Here is a 26554-nt window from a genome sequence, read left to right on the forward strand (position 1 = left end):
CTAGCTTAGAGGATCTCAACAAATGGGATCCAAATATGTCTGGTTACAATGCGAACAATGATGAAGACTCCTTCGGAAAGCTAGAAGAATTCTACATTGGAGATAAGGACATTCTTAGCGCAATGGTCCGGTTTGACCTCCTAAAACCAAGACCAATTGTAAACATATCCAACACGATGGCCACAGGATTTCCTGGCCAAAGGTGGGGCCCATGATAATAGTACCACCGATTATCATGCATTGAAGATAAGTAAAAACTCAATGCCAAATAAAAGTCTAGAAACCCAATGCCAAATAAAGCAAGGAGCTCCTGACTCCCAAACGATTAACAGCATGGATGCAGGGAGAAATGTGTTGGGATGGTGGGCTGCAATGGACAAAACGCTAACAACTAGGAGCCAAGTGTCCCTAATGCATGCGGACAAGCTAGTAACACAAATAATCATTTAACAGTCATTGGCTACTTATGTCAGAGACATTGACATCCGATTAGACAATCTAAATGTTCTGATTGTCAAAGCCCAACATTCCAAGAACAAACCGGCAGACCCATGTTATTGCTCCCATCTACTAGAGAAGATATCTGCCCTGCTGGGTATAATATCAAAACTGGTCAGAAAGTGTATATCTAAAGACTTTAAACCCAGGTCAAGAGTAATTCCCAAGGAACTAGATACCGATGGCCTGGTGACACCTTAACCAAGGTTCAAACATTTACCTCATCCGTGCCCAACGGAACAACTCGCTAGAACTTCAGTCTCTCCCGGTCAAGTACATAATGTAGGTAAAATCAACTGACGAGCTGAAGGCTCATCAAGTTTAAATAATGTGGAGCTAACTATCATTTAACGAAACATAAAAAACGCTTGTGAAAATTACATAAAAAAATAAATCATTAGCTAAGAACTGCTCAAAAAGTATTTTCTATATTTGAGGATACCCTATTTGGGAGCAAGACAATGACAAAAAAAAAATACTATAAGATTATGTTAACATGTGGTATCACACACAATCTTCCCCAAAATACCAACAATCTGATATTGTAATGGATTAGATAGCAAATAGTGCAAACTGGGAAGACAGCTGCGGAAAACATACATCAAGATAACATCAAGATAAAATTACAGGGGGAGTGCTAAAAAAGAAGACCATGGCTTCTGCTTTGCAAACAAAGGAAACCAATGTCGGAGGGTGTATGTATGTTCTAAGAGTTGTGGATGACCCCACAATTAAAACAGCTAAATATATAGGGGGAAGAAATTCGATTCCCCTGGTTATTAGAGAACAGCAAGTAATAGATCTGCAATCCCTAAATAGTCAAATCAAGGTCAAAGGATTACCTGGATCAGTGCCCATCACAGGCATCAAGGATAAGCCGCAACCAAACGGTACTCAATCCTCTCCATTAACTACACATTTTCATACTAATATCAACAACTTTGCCCAGGGTCGGTGTGAATAGATGGACAGATTGTACTCCGATGTGTTGTGTACAACTGTCCACTGGCGTCCAGCCTATTATGCAGGACCAGAGGGAATCCTCTGCTCTGATGCTGCTATGATCTTAGATGGAGGTCTGTGAGGGGACACAAGTGTTGGCGAAGCACCTGTTCTCCCGCACACAGACAAATGAGCTGCAGGATGCAGAGAACTATGATGTGACCCCAATACTACATCTAGAATATATCTCCTGTGAGAAAGAAGACATTCTGAATAGAAACAACATACTTAAACATATAATGGCCCTCCCAGGTCTAAATATCTCAAATATATTGCCTTTTTACCGGGGACAAAGGAGCCTCCAAGGGAGGCAACCAATGTGATGTTTCAACAAGCTGAGATTGCAAGACGTTTAGAGGAACAGTCCAGAATCCTGGCACAATGGGGGATTGTCTTTTCTGTGATGCCCAAAAGGCCCAGTTAACTCAAATATGGGAATAGAGACAATCCAGATGATCAAGAAGCACCTAGTTGAAATTAAAAGAATGTGCAGGTTGACACTCAATACGAACTGAATAGTGGCAAGTCAATGCTGGACACATGATAATGCTGGCTCTAACAACAAGATTCTTTAAACCACTTGTGTATGTAGCAATTCTGCTAATGGAATGTCCAAGGCTTAAACAATCTAACTGCAAACGCCGAAGTCATTGGGGAAATTAGTCTAAAAAAAAAGAAATAATTAGTTTGCAAGAGACATGGCAGCTTGCTGAAACAACATGGCAGGATCATTTTGAATTTTTCTCTACTGCTGAACCCTCCCCCAAAGGCGGCCCATGTCTCCAGCAGTGTTTCAATTCTTATAAAAGTATCTTTGGCACTAGAGGTGATAGAACTAACAAGTAATTTGTTAAATTAGTTGCAGCAAATAAAACACACTATTGGAAAGTAATGCCAATCATCATCGGAAGGATTTGCATAAACCTAAAACAACCAAAGAAAAGACTTTTGGCTGGGGAAGTTTTGAAAGCGATTATACCTTTATAACAACAACATGAAGAAGCCATGTGGGCGTTAGCTGGGAACTTTAATATGCACCTACTAGAAACATCAGACACCACAATATGGCAGGAGGAGGAAGATATGCATGGCGTATCCCAGAGATTTCTTTAGGAAAAGCCAAGAAGGACAATGCAGGGAAGAAATCTGCTATCACTCTCAATGTACAGGGTTACATAAACATGGTAGAAGTGCCACAGATGCATGCACGCACATTGTAAAATCCAGCTCTTCAGTAATTGATTACATATGGGATTCCATTCGAAAATATACCCGGGTGAACAGCTTTCAAGTGCAATCCAGTCTGGTTAGTAATAATGCAAGGTTATTCTACATTCTATCTGTCTATGTCAGATAGCAGGTTTCCACAAGCTAAAACAACTGACGATCAGGAGAGAGTATGTGATCTTCGAAGAATAAAATGGTCCACTAGGATATCTGTAAAAGACCTGAGGAATGGAAGAAATCCCCATACAGATGGGTAAGGGACCAGCTACTGACATCTATGCACTGGTCAGTTTTCACAAAGCAGCTACTCAACCGTTTTGCTCAAACGTCCAGTAACGTCAAAAATAGGCAAGCAGTTAACCCTCTCCCTTAGCTGAGAGTCCTAAAGCGTAAATTGAATTTTTTTACGAAAGAAAGGTCTGCGTCAATAGTAAATCATCCTTCACTAATAGCTGAGACATAGAAGGCAGGAAAGGCATACAGAACAAAATTATGGAAAACTACCAGACAAAATGAGGAAAAACAGTGGAAGAACTCTACAATGCCCAGAAAAAACATTCTATCACATTTTGGAGACTGGTGCAGAAACGTCAAAAGGAATCAGCCAGATTGCAGCTCCTTGCATTTTGGAAACCAAGTGGGTAGAATATATATCTGATCTGTATACTACGAAGATACAGGCATGGTGCCCATGTCTGCCTGTATTACTGGACATCACTGGGAAAATCTTGAGGAAGGGGAAGAAAATACTTTGACATAGATAATAATAAACCAATAATTGCCTCATTTTGCCCAGCTGGAGCCCGGGGCCTAATTGGCTACCCACCAGCATATTTAAAATAGCAAAAGAAGAATGGGCTTCCTCATTACGCCCTCTGTTCAAGTACTGAATATCGACAAATGATGTGCCGGATAGCTGAAGAGGTTCCATATTAACTCCCATTCTAAAAATAGGCCGTACAAATCACCCGACCAATTTTAGGCTGATTGCACTCCTTGATGTCGATGGCAAGTGCTTTGCCAAAGCCCTGAATGAAGATCTAAAAGAATGGGTCACCTTGAGAGCAATAATTCCCACCACACAATCAAGATTTAGGCGTGGTCATGGCACTGAGGACAATATGGCTATCCTCGCCTCTCTGATTGAAGCCACAACCATCAAAGATGCCCCACAGCTTTATGCAGCATTTATCGACTATACCACTGCATTTGATGAAGTTGATCGTGCAGACTCTGGCAAAAGCTGCAGAACTTGGGCATTCCGGCAAATCTGCTGAGAGCTATAATGAGCTTACATGTAAAGACTTGGATGAGAGTAAACATTTCTGCCAACAGGCTTTGCATTGCAAAAGATCTGGACCAACACAGGGCAAAAGCAGGGGTGCATTCTGTTGCCCATGCTATTTAATCTCTATTAGGCCAATATAAATATCGCACTAGCCAAAACGACAGCCTTTACACGGAAGCTTGCAGGCACTCACATCTAGTGCTTACAGTATGCTGATACGATTATATTCGACCACATGGCGGTGGGATTGCAACAATCCTTGGATGCCTTAGTATTATACTGCAAGGAAAATAAGCTATCAAATAGTCTTAAAAAAACATAAACCATGGTCTGTGTAACCAAAGCTATCAACAAAGTTTCGTTTTTGAAAAACACATTTTTATTGTTTTGTACACAAAACTGGTGCAACATGTCACAGTGAACTGACACAGAGCCTCAATTTAAAGCAGACATTGGAGGATTACAATGGCAACAAGTAGCTTAATCACATATCTTTGCGTAACAGTAATCACATATCTCCTTTTACATTAGGTCCATCTCCATCGTCCAATATTACTTTCTCCATACTTATGCATGCTTGTCCGGGCATCCCCGTGCCTCGTAGATAAGTTTCTCCATCTGAGCGCACCAGTTCACCCCACATCCACTGCACCAGGGTCGGGGGTCTAGAGTTCTCCTAGTCGGTGGCAATATCGCATTTGGATACCAACATTGCCGCCCCCAAGAATGCTTGGTAAGCACGTGTCCGTCCCGCACCAGTAAGTACTCCTAAGAGGATTAACAGAGGGGAGAGGTCTATATCAACGTTTAAAACATCAGTGAGAGAACGCTCAGCAGTCCTTCGGGCCCTGTCCGAAGATTCCAACCCCGCAGACTGACCTATGCCTTTCTTGGGTGCCGTATATCTCAGATTCCCTTGTTCTTTGCTTGCTGATAAGACTCCTCCGACTGATATGGCTGGACACGGGGCAGGGGGGGGGGGAGGCGGGGGCTCCTGCTATCCATCCCACGTCTCATAACAGGCAGACTGCCTGGGACATTTGCGAACTCTTTCAATGAATGTTTTCTTCGTTATGATTGTTGGTTGGGGTTTTCTTTTTCGCTTCTTTTCTTTTGATTGGGTTGCTTGCTCCTCCTTTGATGTTCATGCAGGCCCATTTCACAGGTCTCTTTGTGCTTCCCATTCCCACAAGACCGGTGCTGTTAGCTACAAGTTGGGGTTCCCATCCCTATGACCCCTGACATCCAGGTCGTGTCCCTGAATGTGAAAGTGCTAAATAATCCCACTAAGCGACGAGCCCTTCTGTCCTACCTGGAATGATCAGGCACCCATGTGTGCCCGCATCAGGAGACGCACCTACTTCCTGCCGATACCTATCACCTAAGATCGGGGGTGTTCCCATTCCAGGTGTTCTCGTCAGCCTCTTCCAAAACTGCCGGGGTTGCCATTTTGGTCTCTTCCCGGTGTCCAGGGCATGTGGTTAGCAAACAGGCGGAAATTAAAGGGAGGTTTTTGGCCCATACCTTCATCTTCGACACACACACGTTTGTGCTAGCGTCGGTATATGTTCCCAATAGTGGACAGGAGGGTTTTTTAAAGACGGTAATTCAGGACATCGCGGGTTTGCCAGATCAGACAGTCTTGCTGGGAGGGGACTTCAACATGGTCCTAGATGGGGACATGGATCGCTCTGGACAAAGATGGGGCCAGACAGGGACTTTATCCAAAGCAGGTAAGCGTTCACTGTCAGAAGCAGGGCTCACTGACATATGAGGACTTAGACACCCGAACACCAGGGCCTACAAGACTATATCTTCACTTCAGACCCCCTCACACAGCGCACCCACGAAGTGGAGATTCTCCCCCGCCCCTTGTCTGACCCCACTCCGTGCTGCGGCTCTCTCGGACCTTGCCCCCAAGGCGTACTACTCGCCGTTTCTGGCGCCTTCGGGAGAATATGCTCCAGCGTCCCTCAGTGGTCCAACAAATTGAGCAGAACATGGCAGACTACTTAGCCTTAAATGACACCCCTGACATATCCTTGAAGACTCTATGGGAAGCGAGGAAGGTGGTTATTAGAGGGGTCTTCATTAGCATTGCGTAAGCTGACAATAGGGACAGACGGGAGAAGCGTGAGCGCCCGATGGGGGAGGTCACTGAGTTGGAGCGCATTCACCAGCGAACGGGAGCGCCTATGGTCTGGAGACTACTAAAGGTGGCTCGGGCACAGCTTGCAGGGTTAGATGTTGACCGAGCAGAGTATGCAGCTCTGTGCCTTAAGCATGCCTTCTATATAGGAGGTGATCGATGTGGGCGCCTCCTCGCAAACCGCCTCTGAGCACAAAGACAAGCACATAAAGTGACATTGATACAGGATCCGGGGGGGGGAGCAGTGTAGCGAGGGCTCTTCGATTGTAGACGCATTTAGACGGTTCTATTAAACGTTATATATGGCTCAAGTTTTGCCCGAGACTGAACCGATTCGGTACCTTCATGGAGTGGCCACTTAAACTGTTACCATCCCAGACAGCTGACCTTGAGGCCCTCATTCGGTTGGAAGAGGTTATCTCGGCAATTGCGCGCCTAAAACACAATAAATCACCGGGCCCTGATGGGTTCACCTCCGGTTTTTATAAGAAGTTCTGTGGGACATTAGCCCCGCTCCTAACGCGTGTTTTTTACTCCATCGGATCAGCGGCGGCTTCCTCCTTCCCTTCCTCCATGCAAGAGGCTTTAATAACTGTGACTCCCAAGCCAGGGAAGGATACTAGTCTTTACGGCTCCTATCGCCCAATATCCCTCCTTAATGTTGACTTAAAATTTTTACGGGTATCCTCGCGGCCAGACTGTCCTGTCATCTCCCCGGTCTGATAGATCCGGATCAATCAGGTTTAGTCCCCGGGCGACAGTGCTCTGATAATACTAAATGACTCCTCCATTTGATGGACCGCTCCGAACGCTTTCCGGCGGAACGCATGATCCTTTCAGTCGATGCAGAAAAGGCGTTCGACAGGGTCCATTGCCCGTACCTTTGGGCGACCCTGGTTCATTTTGGCCTACTGGACCGCTTTATCGATTGGCTCTTTCAGAGCTATGCGAACCCCACAGCTACGGTTCGGGTGAACGGTGTGGCGTCAGCGGCCTTCCCTATATGCAGATGGACTAGACAGGGCTGCCCGCTGTCGCCACTCCTTTTTGCCCTCTATATGGAGCCCCTGGCTCAAAGAATTCGGGATGACCCATCCATTCGAGGGGTGCTTTTTGGGGTGTCGGAGCACAAACTCTGTCTCTATGCCGATGATGTGGTGGCAACCCTGGAACACCCCCGGGATTCTCTACCTGCATTCTTAGATGGATTGGCAAGATTTGCACTGGCCTTGGGCTTTCAGAAAAATGTGCATAAGGCGCAACCTTTCCGTAGAGCCCGAGACGCTTGATCTCCTAGAGCGAACTTTTCAGGTCCAGTGGGTCCATGACGCTATCACCTACCTAGGTCTCTGAGTGGCCCCACCATCTCTATCACTAGACAGTTGAATTATTCGACACTTTTGAAACAAGTGCAGGACTCCCTCCGTAGATGGACCCCTCACTCCCTCTCGTGGCTGGGACAGATAGCAGCTGTAAAGATGGTGTTTCTGCCTCAAATTCTCTATATCTTCCACACCCTACCGCTGATGCCTCCAGCCGGAGTTATGCGTGCTCTGCAGAGGGACATAGAGCGCTTTATTTGGTGCGACCAAAGAGCTTGGACGCGCCGTGATCTCACATACAGGGACCTGGCAGAGGGAGGACTAGGGGTTCCAGATCTGTTGGCATACTGGCGAGCGGCTCAGATGAGAGCACTAGTGGAGTGGTCACGCTCTGAATCCGAGAAGCACTGGTTATTTATGGACAGAGCACTTGCAGCCTGATCACTATGGGGGGTTCACTTTCTTCCTCGCAAGGGGCGACATCGAAGCTTATACTTATCAGAGGTAATCCGGCCCATCATGTTAGCTTGGGACAGAATGGCATCCGCTAGGGGACTCACAACTTTCCTATCTCCCATTACGCCCATTGTACAGAACCCAGATGTCTCACCCGGCCTTGACTATGGGGAATTTCATCACTGGACGACGGAAGCTACTCGCTCTATAGAACATTTCTTTGATCTTTCAGGCCCATGCCCTTTCGTAGATTTCCGTACCGATCACGGGATTTCCGAAACGGAGCGCTATCATTATCTACAGATACGGCACTGGGTGCTGCAGGGGGGGGGGTGCGGGATGGGGCGGAGAGATTGCTCACGCCGTTCGAGAAATGGTTAATTACTAGACACAGCGACGCACGTTTGACGTCATATCTGTATAAATTCACAAGGAACTCTTCAGACACTGGGAAATCCCCAGGCCAATTGCGTTGGGAGGGTGAACTGGGAAGGGAACTCTCATTGAAAGAATAGAAGGACACCTCTATTGAAACGGCTACTAAACTGGCCACCTACTGGTATTTAACTCCTGTAAGGCTCCATAGGGGTAATCCCTCACGTAGCCCGTTGTGCTGGAGAGGTTGCGGCATGCCAGGTACTCTTACCCACTTGCTCTGGGACTGCCCTACACTGGGGACATATTGGCCTCAAATCTGAGATGAGATCGATTCCTGCTTTGATACACAGATCCCGAGATTCCCAGCATACATCCTCCTTGGCCTTCCCAACGCCATCACCTTCCCACTTCATTCTAGGAGAGGCAAACAAATGGCCCTAACCCTAGGTGCGGCAGTTCAGAACATTCTAACACACTGGGGCTCCACTACAGTTCCCACACGCCTAGGCTGGCTACACAAGCTATGGTCCATTCTAGGGATGGAAAAGATTTCTCTCTTTGACCAACCCTGGGGCCTCCTTTCACCAACTTTGGGCTCCCCTTTTGGCGCTTTTGACATCTGAATTTACGGAACTCACCTGTATAGGAATGGACGTTTGCCAATCCATACAGTCACGCATGGGAGCCAAAGGCACCAACACCGATTTCGCGGGTTTGACCCACAGCCTGGATGAGTCTGCAAAAAGGCTTAGGATCCAGAGTCATCGCGGTCTGCTGACAGCCGGGTTTGCCAGATACAAGAAGATGTTGTCTACATACTGCGCAATGTGGTCCTCATGCCCTGCCATCTATCTCCAACCTTGCTCCTGGGCATCACAACAGAAAAGTCTTGCAAGGGGTTCAATGGCCAATGAGAAATGGAGAGGGAACAGCCCTGGCGGGTGCCACGCCTTATAGGAGACTCATCCGAAACCGCTCCTTGACCAGGATTTTGTCTGTCAGGTTAGAATAAAAGACTTGTGCAAGGCCGCGGAATCTGGGTCCGAATCCTGCCATCTGCATCACGGCCGCCAGGTACAGTCAACGGTATCACAAGCCTTTTCAGAATCAATTAGTAACAGCGCCAAAGGAGGAGGGAGGAAATGGTGTTGCGCCAGCGCCACATGGAGGCGTCTCAGGCAATGCCTCATGTTCCTTGCAGGCATAAAGCCGCATTGGTACAAGTTCATTAGGGACCACAAGACCCTATGCAAACGGGAGGCAAGAACAGTGGCAAAAATGTTAACTTTGCAGTTTATAAGAGATATGGGGCGACAGTCCGCACAAGAAGACGATGGGTGAGGAGCTTTTTGTATAACCGCTAGGCCTGAGCGGTGAGCTCCGCTCCAAACGTGGAGTTTTCCGCACTCCGCGGAATATGCGGCGGTCCGTGGAGCAGAGTTTTTTGCTCGCTCGCACTCGCCAACGTTATGTTTGCGAGCGGGGAAAATCGAATGCTAGATCATCTCCCAACGAGATTTTTAAACGCAGGCGGTCGCGGATGGTCACGACCGGTCAAATAGAGAAACCATCCATTTGCATTGAGGAAGCTGCCGCTCGAGTAGAAAATCTACTTGAGCGCCAGAAAGAAGCAGCCCCCTCTTGCGCTGCACATGATGTCATTTGAGCTGATTTTCCATCATGGGAAAATCAGTGCGAATGGCGCAACCTAATGTACTTGCCGCTTGTGGAACTCAGCGTTGTGCGGCAGAGTTTTTGGGTCACTTTGCAGAGAAAATTCTGTAGGGAAGCCGTTGAGCCGGGTGTTTTCCCTGGTGCCATTGATGCAATGGCTTTCACCACCTCTTCAGCCTTAGTAGGTTCTTCCAGGTTCCGACATTCAACGTCTAAGTGTCTAAGGTAAGTTACACTACCCTGCCCTACCCTAAATCAGTACCCCTACTCGACCCCCCGACTCTACCCTAAACCACTACCCCTGCACCAAACCGAAGCCCCAATCCTCTCCCTATCCTAAGCCCTCAAACACTACCAGTGCATGACCCTCCCCCGACCCCCAGGCCTCTCCCTACCCTAAAACACTACCCTGCACGACCCCCAAACCTACCCTAAACCCTAAAACACTCCCTCTGCATGACCCTCCCCCGACGCTAAGTCTTCTCCCTACCCTAAAGCCTAAAACACTACCCCTACACGACCCTCATCCCGACCCCCAGTCCTCTCCCTACCCTAAAACACAAACCCTGCACGACCCTCCCTTGACCCCCAGTCCTCTCCCTACCCTAAAACACTACCCTGCACGACCCCGATCCTACCCTAAAACACTACCCCTGCAGGACCCTCCGCCTGACCCCCAGTCCTCTCCCTACACTAAAACACTTCCCTGCATGACCCCACGACCCCCTTTTACCCTAAAATAGTAACCCCTACCCCAGGCCCAATTCCCCTTACCTGTCTCTCCTCGTGGTTCCTCTCTCTCCTCCTGGTTCCTTGTTTCTGCGGTCTGAGGGGCAGTGCACATCATTGTGAGGAAACGGAAGAGCCTCTGTTTCCTCACAACGATGTGGATCGCCTATATTACTTCACAACGTATGTGCTTCTACCATACATACCTTTACAATGAAATTTTATGTGAAGGCATGCGTGGTAAAAGCACATGCGTTGTTAAAAAAATGCGTAGTAAAGACTATGCGTTGTTACAATGCATGCGTGGTAACGCTTGCTTTGTAATGGCATGTGGGGTAACATCCACAATGTGATGGGTTTTTCCCCAAAAGTAGAAATAGGAGGAAGAAATCATGAGACTCCATGGGAACCCACAGGAGAGGAGTCCCAGCAAGGGGCATATGAGTACGCTGAGCCTGTTGCCTATAGCATAGTGTCAGATGAGTGTGACAAACTAAGGAAGGAAAAGAATAAACAGAAAAATGAGAACAATAGCATTGAGCATGCATCTTAACAGTGAATTTCTCACCCCCCCCAAACCTTCCCCACCCCATACTTCCCCCCATGAAACATCTGTCACCCCATAACTAGTACATAAAATCAAATTCAAATGTCTAGGTTAGGTGTGGAGTGGTGGACCCCTCCTATATGTAGGATCATTGCAGTGCCCGAGTTTGCCCACGCAAACAATGGTAAGTTATAGAATGATAAGAAACCCCGGCTAGGATGAGGGAGGAAAGTACGAGATAGCACCTAATGTCAAATGAAGCATGCCAATCTGTCCCCCCGCAGTCAATTGGAATAGAAGCTAATGTAGAATTCAGGGGATCACCTCACAGACATCCAGGGGAGGACAGAGGATCCACAGAATTTCTCAGGGAGGAGGACTCACGCAGCCAAGACCTCTCAACAACACCAGGGGGCAGGGGGGTAACTGCGATGACGGAACAGTCCAAAAAGGCCCATGCCTCCAAGCCAGTAGACCTCAGTGGAAGGGCCACGTCCACTGCGTCCCCCCCAAAGCGCACCAGTCCTGCATGCGGTTATATGCTACACCTAGCTACTCCTTAATCTGTTCGGTACTGGGGTGAGCCACGACACGAAAGGGGGGAGCCTCTCACCCTCTGAGCATATGAAGCAGGACCCGGGCATTGAGTCCGGGTAAACGCCAAGTCCTCCAGGGCTGCCCCCCAAAGCATGCCAAAGTGGGCAGAAGTAATGCCGGCGGGGCACGCCGAGCCTCTCGGGCTGCCGGGACGCCCCCTGCACCTCACCTGATGAGTCTTGCCATCAGCACGGGGCAGAAATGCAGCAAAGGGTCCCTGTGGCAATGCAGAGCCTCAGCAAAGGTCCGCACCCAGGGTCGGCCCTCCTACAGAAACAATCTCGCCCCTGGGACGACCGGGGAGCCTCGCTAGGGCCCAGCATCCTTGGGCAGTCAACAGTCCCCTGGAAGGCCGCCGCTCACAATGCGGGGTACAGGCATGGGGAGGACCAGGCCGGGCAAGCACCCCTCCAAGCCTCATGCCCACAGGCTCTGTGGACACAACACTCTTCTCCGCTATTCACATGAAGCTATGTTCCTCCCTCACTGACGGCAGAGCATGGAATCTTCCTATGCAGGGCAGCTCTGTGGGCTCCGGTGTCACCCAGGACATGCATGAAGGCGGGCTCGGACAGGTGGGGCAGAGAGCGTCTAAGCCGTGATCATTTGTCGGTGCTCAACAAGGGACGCAGGTTGCACCAACAACCTCTCTGGTCACCAAAATTGCTCCACTGCTGCCCCAATCATTACTGGTGGTAGACAGGAACCAATGCTGTCGATATGGCCAGGCACTGCGGCTGATGGTGGCAGATGACGGAGGGGTCCGAAGCACTCTTAGAGTGTGACCGCCATCTTGAAGCCCCGAAGCCACACCTCCAGCTACTCCAGTTAATTTTTTTATGGACCATGCAAAACCAGAACAAGTATGAAGTATATGGACATCCAATTCAGTCAGCATGGCTCTTATCAAGCTCAGCTCGCAGCACTGAAAGGAATCTCAACATCTGTAATAATCAGCTTTCAAAAACTGTTAAAAAAAAATAAAATGAGTGGCCCAGACCATACTGGAATGTGTCTCATTATCGATGCCAAGTTTATGCCAACATTGGCCTATAGCTCACAGATATTTAAGGACCGCCTAGCCACATGGCTGGATAAAGCTCAAACCTGTTGTTATAGACATCTTTTTCAAGTGACTGATGCAATTCAACTTGAATTTGGCCTCTGTAACCAATCAATGATGGTCAAAGCAAGATTCCTAGGATACTATGTTGAGCTCAAGGCCGCACTTTCTAGATCATTGAAGGAATTGATATGGTTGAGTGTTCTTGACGAAAAGTTCCAATGGGAGGCCTACGTGAAGTATGCAATAGAGTTCTTGGGAGCCCAGAGTGTCCTTGACCAAATTCTCTAGCCGAAATTGTATGCAAAAATACTTGCTAAAAATGCAATCTGGCGAGGTTGATCAGCAGGAGTTAGCTTTGAAGGCACATGTGGATTTCTGTGCAGCTATTTATCAAGACCTGGAGAAGGCACCTTATCTAACTAGCTGCTTGAGCTCAGCCATAAAAAGAACTCATGAGACTGAGATGTGGATTAATCCCCCTTAAAGCCTATAAATATGGGCGCCTGAAAGGTTCCGCTTCTCACAATTGCAGACTATGTGACTACAGACAAGAACCTTTGTTGCATGTCGTATGTCGTGCTTGAGTAGGGTTAATGTACAGCTTTCAGTTAGGTATCTAAAGTTTCTCAGAGAAGCTTATAACGATGATGAATAAAAGTGCTGTTTCTGGATAAAATGTTAATTTTCCCTCCCTAATACCAGGTGAGAATAGCCCATGGCACTTGTTGCACAGTACACTTTACTATCCTATTTGAAGGAGAACTATAGGCTAGCTAATATAAGTGGCACTATTGGACCAAGAGATGATTGTTGGGCAATTACAGTTTTGCTTAAAGCCATAATATCATTTAAAGCACAACGCTCTATCAAAGGATGCAGGGTGGCCGAATCACTATATATTAGCTCCAGTTGTTACTGTAGACATTAAAATTAGAAGAAGTCCAAAAATATCTAAAAGCATAACCACTTTACCTAGCTGGAGCCAAGTGCTGTTGTGCAGATGCTGAGCTGCTAAAATAACAAACTATGTTGCAAATGCTGCATTCATACTGTGATTAGTCGTTAAATGTTCAGCAGCGGCTCTTCCGAGCGCCGCCTCACAGGAAAACTAAAATTATAATAATGCAATGTTATCATTTTATTTTTCACTACTGGCTCTATTTAGGGGTAGGTGGGGCTGTGCTGGCCACAGAGCAGGGGGAGGAGTGGTAGGCACTCTCTTAATTGCGCATGGCGGTTTGGCCAGCCGTCTTGGGCTGGCCAAACAGTCATGCGCACTTAGCATGTTCTCCACCCAGCTGTATTGCACAGCCTGGGTGTAGAACGTGAAAAACAGCCTCCCAGTCCCTGTCTGAGCGCCGAACCACACCGCTCAGACCAATTACGATGCTGGTATTATGCTGGTGACAGCCGCGTTGGGATTGGCTAGGGGAGTCTGGGAGCTTGTGAGCTTCCTGCTTCGTTGACCAAAGAGGACAGAGGAGAGGTGGCCCCCGGGAAGATAAGTGAAATTATGCTTTTTTTTGCCTTATATTTTTTCTTTTTTTAACACCCCATCCGCCCCACCACTACTGCCCCGTAGCAGCCGCTACTGCAAATGTTCAGAATTGAATGCACTTTATCCTAGTGTTGATGAAGGTGGAGCTCGTCCTCAGTTATTTCAAATACTCAGAAATTATTGCACTTTATTTTAGTGTTAATGAAGGTCAGTTACGAATTTTTACTATCCACGTGTTGACGACCAACACTTTTATGTTTTCAAGTAGGTAATTTAAAGTATTTCATACGAATTTAAAGCACAAATGCACTGTACCTAGCTGGAACTAATTGCTGATGAGCAGCGGCTGATCCGCTAAACATCAAATTTAGTTGTTAATGTCTCGGTTTTAAGAGCTGCCCAATTGATCAAACATAATGTTCTTTACTTAGCTGGGCTCAATTGTTGACAAATGTAGAGCTCATTCTCAGCAAGGATCTTCATCTAGGTATATATTGATGATCAACCGTCTTTGTATATGTCCTTAAAGAATACCACGATTGCTTGGATTGGACAAATGAGATTTTATGGCCCAGGGGATAATTTATATTTCCTTTGTCCAGTTGTTATGGTTTGAAATAACTAGAAACAAAACAAAAAATGTTTTACTTTTACTTACTTATCAATCAATCAAATACTTTATTTCGGCATACATGCCATAAAAGTTTTCCACATTCACAGTTTATCGCCAATACACAATATATAAAACTACAAGATTAAACTTTAAGTGAATGTCGACATAAATTAGTAAAAAGACAATACATCTGTGGATAAAAACTTGCAAAGTATAAAATACATGTATATGCCAGTATTACAGTTATACATTTCAATATGAAAAAAGAGAACCAGCCGCTCAGATTGTATTCTAATTCAATCAGTGCAGCCTGGTACTCATGGATACCTCTCAAGGATAATATAGCTCTATTTTCAAGCGCACATTGAAGCAGTGTGGAAGAAATATGCAAGTGCAAATAGCATTAGCCCCATCCTTCTTTCCCCGATCCACAGACCATAGAAGTGCAAATGCATACAGTACAAAAGAGATAAGGTGCTTACAATGATATATTAAAAGTTCTAGTAAAAGATAAACTGTAAGGAGTTAAAGCTAGGCAATCATTATAAAGTTAAAACAGTGATCTCTTAGAACATCAAAAAATGATAATCACCTTAATGTCTGGGAACCCACTGATCTGGGAGGGGCGGAGAAGCTGTGGGTCACACTAGGAGCTGCGGTGGCCAAAAGAGACATAGCTCAATTATGGGGAGGACTGGTACCCCTACTGTTGTAGCATGGAAGCGAAACATTGACTGGTGCATGTTCTGTGAGAAAACGGTTTATGTCGCAAGAGGGTGCCCCCAAAAATGGTACTGAGTCTGGGCTAAGTGGAACACCTATAGAGGAGAGATTTGTGTTGCACCAAAGGCTCTCCGCAACAATGTAACCATGTCACCTTGAATATCTGATCCATCACAAATATTGCCTACTGTATATGTTCTATATCCCCTGTGAAAGAATGTACATAATCATGCCATATCTCAACTATTGATGACTTGCCGACTGTTTGTTTGTTTATTAAAATCAATAAAAAAAGTTTTTTTTTTAAATGATACTCAATTAACAATTTTCAGCAGGGATCTTCTGATAGCCCACATCTTGCCGAGGAACTTAGTCTGCGCAGTTGCTATCAGCAAACTTGTGTCAGATTTTAAGATGCGCAGTGCTTCTCGGTGACATAGGGTGCCAAGCAGCTTACAAAGAGGGGCTAACCATCTTGATCTTGGGGATCGATAGTGTGGACTCACAAAAAGTATACGGCCTATCGACTCATCAACTAAGGAAATCCTGGGAAAAACCCCGATAGAGTAACACACATTTGCCAGGAGACTGTGAGAGAATTCACCGGAATGGAGCCAAATCTAAATTGCATGTAGAGTTTCCTCTCCAGCGGGACAGTTATGGCCTCCAGGTATTGCTCAAATTCTCTTGTTGGTTTGACCTCCAGAAAGTCCGATGTAAGACGGCCCCATCGCTGGTAAGTTAAAGAAGACTGGGCCACCCAATTCCAGTATTGTTTCGTAATTAGGGACCTGCTAGGGAACAGTGCAGCATCCCTAGCATCTCAAAATCCCTCTAGCCCTATTGCAGTGAACAGAGATTTCAGTTTGTGGAGCCAACCAATTTCCTTAAAGCGATCAAGGGCAATTACCTCAGATAGTGCAACAGCATATGGGAGCAACTCAGGAGTAGTCCTAAGGTGCAACCAGAACAAAAGGTGGTGCAGCTTAGCCTTCTCGATGATAGAGGTTCTGCCCACGTCCAACCTGAGAGGGTGAAGGGGAGTGAAACCAAGGCTCTCAGAAATTTGTTCTCCATAGTTAAGAGGCCATCCAGGTTTTTAAACCCCCACAGTTCAGCACCATAAAGTGCTGAGCCCACTGCCTTGCAATCATAAATGTGAAGCGGAGCTGCTACAGGCCTGCTGGAAGAGGTAATCTGCCTGTGTTGGAGAGTCCGATTCACTATATGGCGCTACCATGAATGATCATCAGAGAGGGTGATCCCCAAATACTCAAAGATATTCACTCTTTCAAGGGGTACCCCACCCATACTTACTTAAAGGTTTTCTGGTTCTCCCAGATAGGGCAAGAATGGTGGTGGTTGCGACGTGAGACGTTTTAGGTTTAGCAATAAATAAGCAATTTCAAGCACTTTAAACGAAATGTAGAGTTAGTTCAAATAATGCATTTAAATATTAAAAATGGACACTGTTGCCGGGCTTGGTAAAATAATGAAAATAAGTTCAAATAAAAAGAGAGATCACTGTTAACAATGGGATCCCAAGGATGTCATTGAGTTCAGACAGAAGTAATAATATTAATGTAGTTCTTCAATTTGCAAGTTCCTTTTTTATTTATTTATTCATTTACTGCAGTCTTTGATGGGCCCTGCAGTTGCGGGTAAGTTTAAGCATTGCTCGGCAACCTAGGAAGTAGCATGTCATGTTTTGTGTAACGTCAAGCATCCAATGCCGGCCCCCGGGGGACGTGAAGGTCGCAGACTAGTCTTCCCCCAGGGCACTTTGTGCGATACCCGGAAGGACAAGGTGGGGGGGGGGGACAGGGGAAGGGGCGTGTAGGAAAGTAGGATCTGCTTCTGTGGTTACCTCCACTTTTTGCCTGATGCTAAGTTTTTTTGACCATTCTGACTGGCATCCTGCTAATCTGGACCTCAGTCTATCTGCTTCTCCCTAACCTGTTGTGTTCAGTTCTTGGGTACATCCCAGATTGGATACTGGGGTACCCCTATAGGTCTCTAGTATATGGTACTAAGATACCCAGGGCATAGGAACCCCAGAGGTCTCCCATGGGCTGAAGCATGTATTATTCCACCAATGAGAGACCATTCAAAATTTAACTAAAGGCCTGCCATTGCAGCCTGTGTAAGCTGGTGCTAGCATCACTTACTAAAGATATAGGTTTCCTATCTCTAGGGTCACTGTACTTAAAACCTCTAAGTCACCCCTATATCAGCCCTTTGCAATCCTGAAGGCAGGGTGCTTGGTTCTAAGTGAGAGGGTGCCCCTGCATAAGCAGGAAACCCCTGCAGCCAACGGAGTCCATTCTCCCGAGTTGTCAGTGAAGCAGCCATATACTATATTGAGGGGTACCGCGTAATTACGTGATGACCATCTCGAAAACGGCTGCAAACATGTTGGAATCATACCCCCACACAGTAAATGGCGTGAGAGGTATGACTCCAAGCACTGGAAGAGACCTCTGTTAGGCTCTCAGTGTTCCCGGTGCCAACCTTCGAGACCTGGACAGCACAAAATGGTTGCTGCCGGCCAGAGACACAATTCTGCCCTCCTGCTGCAGAGCCAAGCTCCAGCAGAGGTAGGTGGAACAATAGGCATCCTGTCACAGGGAGGTGTGACCACCTCCCAGACAGGATTTAGTGTATTGGGACCGGGTGGGTGTGCTTGCCAGAGCCAGAAAGTCTGAATGAGGGGCACACTTGGTGTCCCCATGCTTAGTCCAGTTCAAACTAGTTCTGTGAGCGTTGACTCCCAATCTAGCGTGAAACTGGACAAAGGACAATAGAGTAACCTCCCCCCTGTCCAGACACTCACCTGGGAGGGTCCCCTGAATCTTCCCAACCCTTTCCCTAGGGTACTTAAGGGCTTACCTGGGTGTAGGTCCCTAGATTCGTCGTGGGATAAGATTCAGATCAGACACCACTGTACTTCTACCGTCTGGGCACTCTGGAATTCGCTGGACTTCATCTGGGCCTGACTTCGTCTACCTTCCAGTCTGCTGCATCGTCTGTGCCTGTGCATCATACAGGAACCTTCCAAGGCCTGTGAAGCATCAAAGACAATTGAAGAAATCTCCCTTGGAGTGAAGGAGTCACTCCCTTGCATTCGCAGGCACCGCAACTAAGTCAACAGGTCTGCAGATCCAGAGCTCCTCTGGACTCCGTGGGCTCTGCAACACAGTTGATGGTTTTCCACAGCTCCCGAGGCCTGCCCTGCCCTCACACCAAGTTTGAGGCCAGTATCCCTTGTGGGGGTTGCAAAACCCAAACCACTGTGCACCGCATCCAACTTGCAGTAGCAAAGGCTTGTTGGCTTCTGTCCAAGTTACCAGAATCTTCAGCCACACCACATTGTGTGCATTGTGGCCTGCATCTTTTGGTGAGCTGCTTGGGGTCCTCTCACGACTCCAGTACCTTCGGCCTGTGAATCCATTTGAGGGTCACACTTGTTTCTTTTGGGCTGCCCTGATTGCTCGGGCCTGCCCAGACTTGCCTGCCTTTGGTGAGTCCCCTGGACCTTGCTGGTCCCAACGTTGCTCCTTCTTTGCCAAGGCCTGTTGGTGCTCCCGCCTGACATCGGCCCCTCAGCACTAGACATCCTTCGTGGGACAGCTCGTGCACGGCTCCTGGTCCTCCTCAGCGTCACCTGGTCCTCACAGCTGCAGAGTCAAGGCCATCGTCATCCATCCTGCAACACCGGACATTGGAGGGCATTCGTCTCCTAAATCTCCTGGTCACTCCTGAGTGACAGACTCTGTCCCCTCTGCTTGCAGGTACCTTTCATCAAGAATCCATCCTCAGATTCCACTGGACACTTCTTCCTTCTTCCACAGCAGCACATTCCTGCAGTCCTCCATTGGGTTTGACGGCGGTTTACAACACCACTTCACACGTATGCCCTCAGCTTACCTGGTGTAGGTAACGTGGGTACTAGGGTATCCATAGGTAGGGTGGCTCTCCAACCTTCTGTCTTCCACGGGGTTTCTTCAGGGTCCACTGGGAAGGGTCTTTAATCTTTAAAAATCCCACGCGACTTGCCCATAGAGTTGTACGGAGCACGCGGTCGTGTTTCCACACTGCACACGCTCTCCGTGGGGTCCTACCTACTCATCTTGGGTGGTTCCTTGGAGTCCTAGCACTTCTACGTCCTATCGACCTTGTCTAGAACCAAGTCATGGTTCTTACACCACTTTCTTAGTATATGGTTTGGTCCCCCCTTGGGCCACTGTGTATTTTGTGCTATTTACTGTGTTTCTTTGCTAACGGATTGTGTGCACTGTGTTTATCTCCATGTTGGAGATATTGGAACGTACTAAAGAGTATTATGTAATAAATACATATTTTTATAAATACTTGGTGTGGTTCTTTTTCACTTAATTTATATTATAAGATCGCATTCTGGTAAATCAAGCTGCTTTACACTCTTCTGGACTAAGCCTGAAGGCTGCTCTCCACAGCTACCACTTAGAGAGCTTTCTAAGGTTGTCTAAGACCTCAAATCACCATAAGGGTCGTCTGGACTGGTGCAAGGTGACCCCTTACATTAGTGGACATCATGTACCAGACCAGCTTCTCACAGGGCGGGAGTAGGGAGGGTATAAAGGTGTCGGGGAGGAGGATTTGGCCTCTTCCTGACACCTAGCACCCCTGAGAGGTTATACAAAAGTTAGTGGGATTTTCTGTTTGGGCGTAGTAGTCTAGATAGCCCTGGGGAGAGAGATAGTGTGGCTGTATTCCACCTGATACTGCAGCGTTTTAGAATGAGCCAACCTTCTGGGGGCTGGTGTTTTTGCGATGGCGGCACCTGAAAATGAAGCGGTTCTGGCTGCTTTGCTCATGTTGGGCCCAGCGGACCGGCCGGATCTCCTGAGGCGTGTGATTAGATCAGGTGTGGGTTGGCATGGTCCGACCCACGCGGTTAGCTCCAGGGGAGTTGCGGCAGCGGTGGCAGCATGTCAAGCGGAGCCGCAACATGCTGAAAAGGCGTCCGGAGGCTGTGGGTGGAGCCAGAGGAAAGATGCATCTGGAGCAAAGCGCGGAGGCAGGAGAAAGAGCCTGCCTGGGCGGCTCCCTGATGATGCAGGCGACGGCAAGGCCACAAAGGAAAATGAGATTCCATGTGAGGGCGGGCCTCTGGTCCTATCTAGGAGGCCACCCCTAGGAGCAATACAGACTGGTACATAGGCAGCCCGGACCAAGTATTAAAGAAGTCCAGATGGGCTGGGGCCCAGGGCACTGGGAGTACATCAGAGCCCACAGTCAGGGAGGAGGGGTCAGAAGCGGTGGGCCCGAACATGGATGGAGGGGGAGGGGGATATTTCCCCCGTCATTGCCCAGATGGGAGGGTATGGACCTGGAGGCGGGCATTAGGGAGCAGCGCCTCATTAATCACGAGTCTGAGGAGCGGTGGGCCAGGATGTGTGAGGCCAGGAAGTGGGGGAGGGGAAAGGGACCCCCCATTTAGTGCATCAGGTGAGGGGGTGCCTGAGACAGGTGGGGGGCCAGCGGGGGCACATGGGTCTGGGTTTCAGATAGCCGGGCCCCGGAGAGGGTGAGAGGGACAGCCAGCATGACGTTGAGGCCCGTGGTGCACAGGATCCCCCAGGTTGGAGCAGTCTGGAGAGGGGAGGGATCAAGACCGACGGGTGAGGCCGGCAGGATGGAGGCGATGCCAGCAGGGCACATGGCGGCCCGAGACACTGGCTGGAAGACGCAGTGGGTCTGCGGCGGCCTACCCTCCAGCGAGGGATCGCGCAGTGAGCACAGCAGCGAAGGAGTGTGCCGGAAAGAATGGCACAAATGCTAAGGGTCAGAAGAGCGTGGTGTATGACGAGGTGTGGGTGCAATGGAGAGGGAGACTGAAATTGTGCTGGATTACATAGATGAGAGCAACGAGGGGGAAGAGGGAGAATTGCGTGATGATGATGAGGCAACAGGACGCTCTGGGGCAGCGTGGAAAGTAACCAGAAATATTGGTGTTTTACAGGAGGCAAGTGCAGCCAAAAAATAAGGCAAAGTCCGCGGAGAAGAAGAACAGCAGCCGGGGCAAGGACAAGGAGGTCCATGGCGTACTCTCAGGTAATGGGGATTGGTGGACGGCATAGGACGAGGGAGACAAGGGCATTAAAAAGAAATCCTGATGATCTGTGGGTGTGGGTGACAGGACAGTGAGGGACTTGGCAACAAAAACAGGTGCAGCTGCGGCGCCTGCATTGGAGAAAGGGAAATAGGTGGTTGGTGGGTGCAGGTGTCCAGACGGGCAATGTGGAAGGGACTGAAGGGAAAGAGGACAAAACGGATGATAAGCATCACAAAAAATTACCATGCATGGGGCTGGCGATGCCATTGGGATCACATCTGTCAGAAAAAACAAAAACAGGATATGGAAACATGAATATGTCGATGTTTTCAAATGACTCCATAGAGAGATACAAGCAAAGGAGGGCTCCAAAGAGGAGGAGTGGGAGTTTACAGGGAGGCCAAGGGTGCCCATTAACATGGAAAACTGGACCTCTGCTTTCCTAATTTAGGCCAGAATTCACACTCTAGCATGGCATGTCCTGATGCACTTTTAATTAGCATACGTACGTAGGCAGTTTTTGTGACATTACACGTATCCAAGACACGAGCTGATGCATCTTTGGTTGTTGCATGTGGTTTCCTTTTTTCTTTTCTTTTGTGATGACGGATATGGCTCCAGGTTTATTATAGGTTTGCATTGTACTTTGTTAAGTTGCTTTTTTGCACCATATGTTTAATCCATTGGATGTCCAGCTCACGTGTGAGATCGAACTTGCATATTTTTTCCATGTATTTACTGTATATGACTTAAATGACTGATTTTGGCATCTATGTTTGTAGATTCCCATGATGAAGGGTAATTGTGAATGCCTGAAATGCATTAGGATCGGCCGTATTGATTGATCATCATTTGTTATTATTGAATTCAGCACCATGAAGACCATTTTTCTGTTGAGATGCTTTTTGTCTGAATATTAAAACAACTGAGCAAGATTCAGCGTTCTAGTGATTATTCTGCTATGGACATTGACACTGAGTTATTGATTACGGACAATTTTAGAATTATGGTTACACTTCGTTGAACATTTTTTTACCTTGTGCTGTTTACACGGCCAAAGCTGGGTTTTAAGTGGAATGAGAAAACTGGGGGGTCTCTCTTAGGTGCGTGGCCGATGTAATTATGGACGTGGCTTATACACAGTTAAGCTAAAAATCTCGTACTGAGAGCCCGTCACACCACGGACCTGAAGACGCTGGGAGACGTACGCGCGGTCACGTCGCCTTTCTCCCAGTCCTGTTTTGTTTGTAATTCCTGTGTTCGGCAGCCATAGCTGCATTTTCTGAGAGGATCCAGCTGACAAGCGCTACGGAGCTCAGGAGGGGAGCCGGGGCATCCGCTCCACTTAACAAACCCTCCGGTACCGACAACGACTTCCGTGGGCCTTCGGCTGGTGTGATATTGCCGCAAGTCGTGCAATCAAGGGCGTGGAGTGCCCTGAGACCCCCGCCGCGCTCGGAGGTAAGAGCGCATTGACATCCCTAGTGCCCGCCTGGGCTAAGGTTGAGTACTGTGCCTTTCCCTCAGCGGAGCGACACCTACCCCCTCATTTCTGCATTTAACTTGGTACCACGGTGTGCATCTCTTAGCAAGCCTTTGCCTTCCCGCTTTTCTGAACTCACACAGAGTGTAAGACTATGGACCTTTGAGTGTTCACACACAGCTCCGACAAAGAAGCATTCTGTTTTGTTTTGTGTGGACTCCTGGAAGGGAGTATTGGAGTCCATTGGGTTGTCACACGAGACACTACCCCTCCAGGGGCGTCCTAGACACTGTTCGTGCGTTCAAAGCTGTAATCCTACCTGCCTGGTCACAATCCTCGTGCCTGGTGACCGTCTCCCTCCCGCTGCCGCCACTCCATCGCGGCCGCCGTGAGGAAGAGGAGACTTCATCTCCCAGCATCCCCAGCGGCGGAAGAGGAAGCCGCCCCCTGTACTCTCGCGCCTGGAGGCGCTATAAACTGCCCCTGGGCCTCTGGCTGAGCGGGCGTCCTAAACACTCTTCGTGCGTTCAAAGCTGTAATCCTACCTGCCTGCCCTCAGGAGCCAAAGGAGACCAGGCCGGGCCGGGCTCACCCCCTTGACTTTCTCATTCAGCTCGTTCGGACATACGATTACGTGAGCTGGCATTTACTTTCGTTTACTGTCCCCTTTGCTTTTATCTGTTTGCATGTACCTCCCCTAGCGAGCTATTGTACTTAATCTTGCTTAACTCAACCCAAAAATCAAAACACAGCGGTATTATTCTACTCATGGCTGGAGTCACTAAGAAGGGGACCCTAGATAGTTACCTAATTAGGGTCAACCCGGGAATAGATAAGGACGTCGCCCTTGCTGAATTAAGGGCAAAGCGTCGTAGCTCTATTGAGCGTATCAAAAAGACGCCATTCTGTGCGGTCACTTCGCATTTAGTCACTTCCCCATCTGAGAGTTGCTACTCTCACAATGATTATTTAGTTAACTCTAGTAATGATGATTTCCCAATTCCATCACGAAATTCAACTTTTTTATCAGAGTCAACCGATGTCCAGCCTACTACTGTTTCACCTCTGCTCCCCGACTCAGTTCCCGAGCCAGTGCTCCTAATTGAGTCATCACCCCAGGCTGTTGGGCTCTCACCTCAAAAGGATAAATCATCTGGGCAACCCAAATTGTTAGGTCTTCCACCTAGTAAAAGGAGAAAGAGAGGCAGTGTGTCGCTAAGGAGCAAGAAAAAAATAAGCCATTACACTGACTCGGTTCCAACTGCCAAGGGCAGTGTAACCTGTTCTGACAAAACATCTCTCCCAGTTACTTCCGTCCCTTGCTTTGCAAATGATATATCTATTGCGGAGGTTTTGGGTAATGCAGAACAGCTATTTAGATCACTTATTTTACCTATTGTTGAGAGGCTAAAAACAATAGATAAAAGACTGGATAATATTGAACTGTCAATAGGTAATAACAGGGAACTAATTAAGTCCCCTACTATTATAGCACCTGTTGTACCATCCCCTATTGCATCATCTTTAAAGCTTATCCCTCAAAACCAGACAAGTGTCAATAATTTAAACAATAAATGCACAGGAAGAACTGTTTCTCCTAAACCACCGCAACATTTTATTTTAAATAAAGACAGAGAGTCTCTGAGGGAAGCTGACATAGTTCAAAAAGATCCAACACGTGACAAAATAGGTAGAATTCCATCTCCCATTGTAAAGAAATGCAAGGGTCCGAAAATAGAATTGCCACCAGAAGCAGTCCCACTTGTAGTTGTCCTCGCGGGCGTCCCAATATTGAAGGAGGGGACAGCTGAAGGCCACTCGCAGCTAAAAAACAAAGTCATACACTGGCTTGGTCAGAATCGCCCTCTTCCTTTGTATATAAATGGTGAAATTCTACATGTACGGCGCCTTTCTTGGCCGGGAAATACTCCTAAGAATATAAACGGGGACATTGTAATAATCAACTTCAGAGATCCCAGAGCCGTCAGCCACATTCTCAACTGGTATACGAATAATGTGAGGTCTCTTATTTCTACCTGGGAACTGACTTATTTTTACCAAAGATCTCAATCAGTCTCTACTGTTAATCCAGGGGTTTTATTTTGCAATCAGCCCAATCTTGGTATTTCCCTTGGTAACCGTTATGAGGCCCTAGCAAATCTTAAGGATGTGGATTGACACAAACATCCCAAGGGTTTAATATTAGACATCCCAGAGCCATCTTCTGATTTGCCTTTCCCTCCCAACGAGCCAAGTAATTTACCATCAGATGCAAGTGTTGGTATCTGTATTAATCCTCTTATCTCCCCTGATTGCCCGCCATTAATTAATCTTTCGGACGACACCTGGGGTAATTCAGGGAAGATACTTTTGTGGAACATTGCAGGGTTGCTCTCTAAATTGGTATCCGAGGATTGCCTCTGTTTTATCAATGACTTTGATCTATGTATATTCCAAGAGACCTGGTTATGTGAACCATCCTTTGCTCAGGGATACTTGAATTTCTCTGTGCCTGCACTAAAAGGCCAAAAGGGGAGACCTATGGGTGGACTAACTACTTGGGTCCGACAGAGTTTAAAACTAGTTGTCAAAGTCATTGACACCAGCCATAGAGATATCCAAATAATTAGATTGAACCTAGACAAATTGGGAATGCTTGATATTTACAATGTTTATGCTAGGAGTAGCAGGGGTGGGAGATCCGAGGTTCCAGCGGCCTTGGGCTGTCTCCTTGACATCCATTCTTTAAACAATAATATAGTCATTGCGGGTGATTTCAATAGAACATTTGAACCCCTAGTCATTGAAGATGACTTTTTTGGTGACGCAGAAGATCGGCAATGGGGAGTTCCTAAGTTGGAGCTCAAATCGGTTGTGCGCTGGACCGATGATGTGATCAGTTTGAACGCCCTTTGTTATGAAAAGGGCCTAAGAGCTCTAAATGGGAGGACTCGAAGTGACAAAAATGGGACCAGTACTTTTGATAACGGGCGACATAGAAGTAGAATCGACTACGTTATATGTAGCCTTAAACTGTGGCGGTGGATCTGCGACATGGAGGTTGTTTGGAGGAGTGAGAGTGACCACAACCCCCTGTGCGCAGTCCATAAATGGTGGTCTTCTTCCAACTTGACCATAGGCCCTACTGAGCTTGCCCCTCCTCTGATTGTGCCTACTAATGATATGCGCAGATTAAGGTGGGCAAAT

The 26554-nt window shown here is 47.5% G+C and overlaps 1 protein-coding gene across 5 annotated transcripts in view; it reads right to left on the reverse strand.

The window, feature by feature from the left end:
* BTRC (beta-transducin repeat containing E3 ubiquitin protein ligase) overlaps positions 1-26554 on the reverse strand; it is a 1069444-nt gene that overhangs the window by 967879 nt on the left and 75011 nt on the right. Inside the window, exon 1 of one of the 5 annotated variants that reach the window (XM_085606470.1) lies at positions 14859-15052. The exons of the other annotated variants lie outside the window; for them this stretch is intronic. The gene's annotated coding sequence lies outside the window, so the exon portion shown is untranslated. Of the gene's footprint in view, positions 1-14858; positions 15053-26554 lie in introns of those variants that run through there. 5 annotated transcript variants of the gene reach the window in all.

The sequence above is a fragment of the Triturus cristatus genome, chromosome 1_2, assembly GCF_964204655.1.
Source record: "Triturus cristatus chromosome 1_2, aTriCri1.1, whole genome shotgun sequence".
Lineage (NCBI taxonomy): Eukaryota > Metazoa > Chordata > Amphibia > Caudata > Salamandridae > Triturus > Triturus cristatus.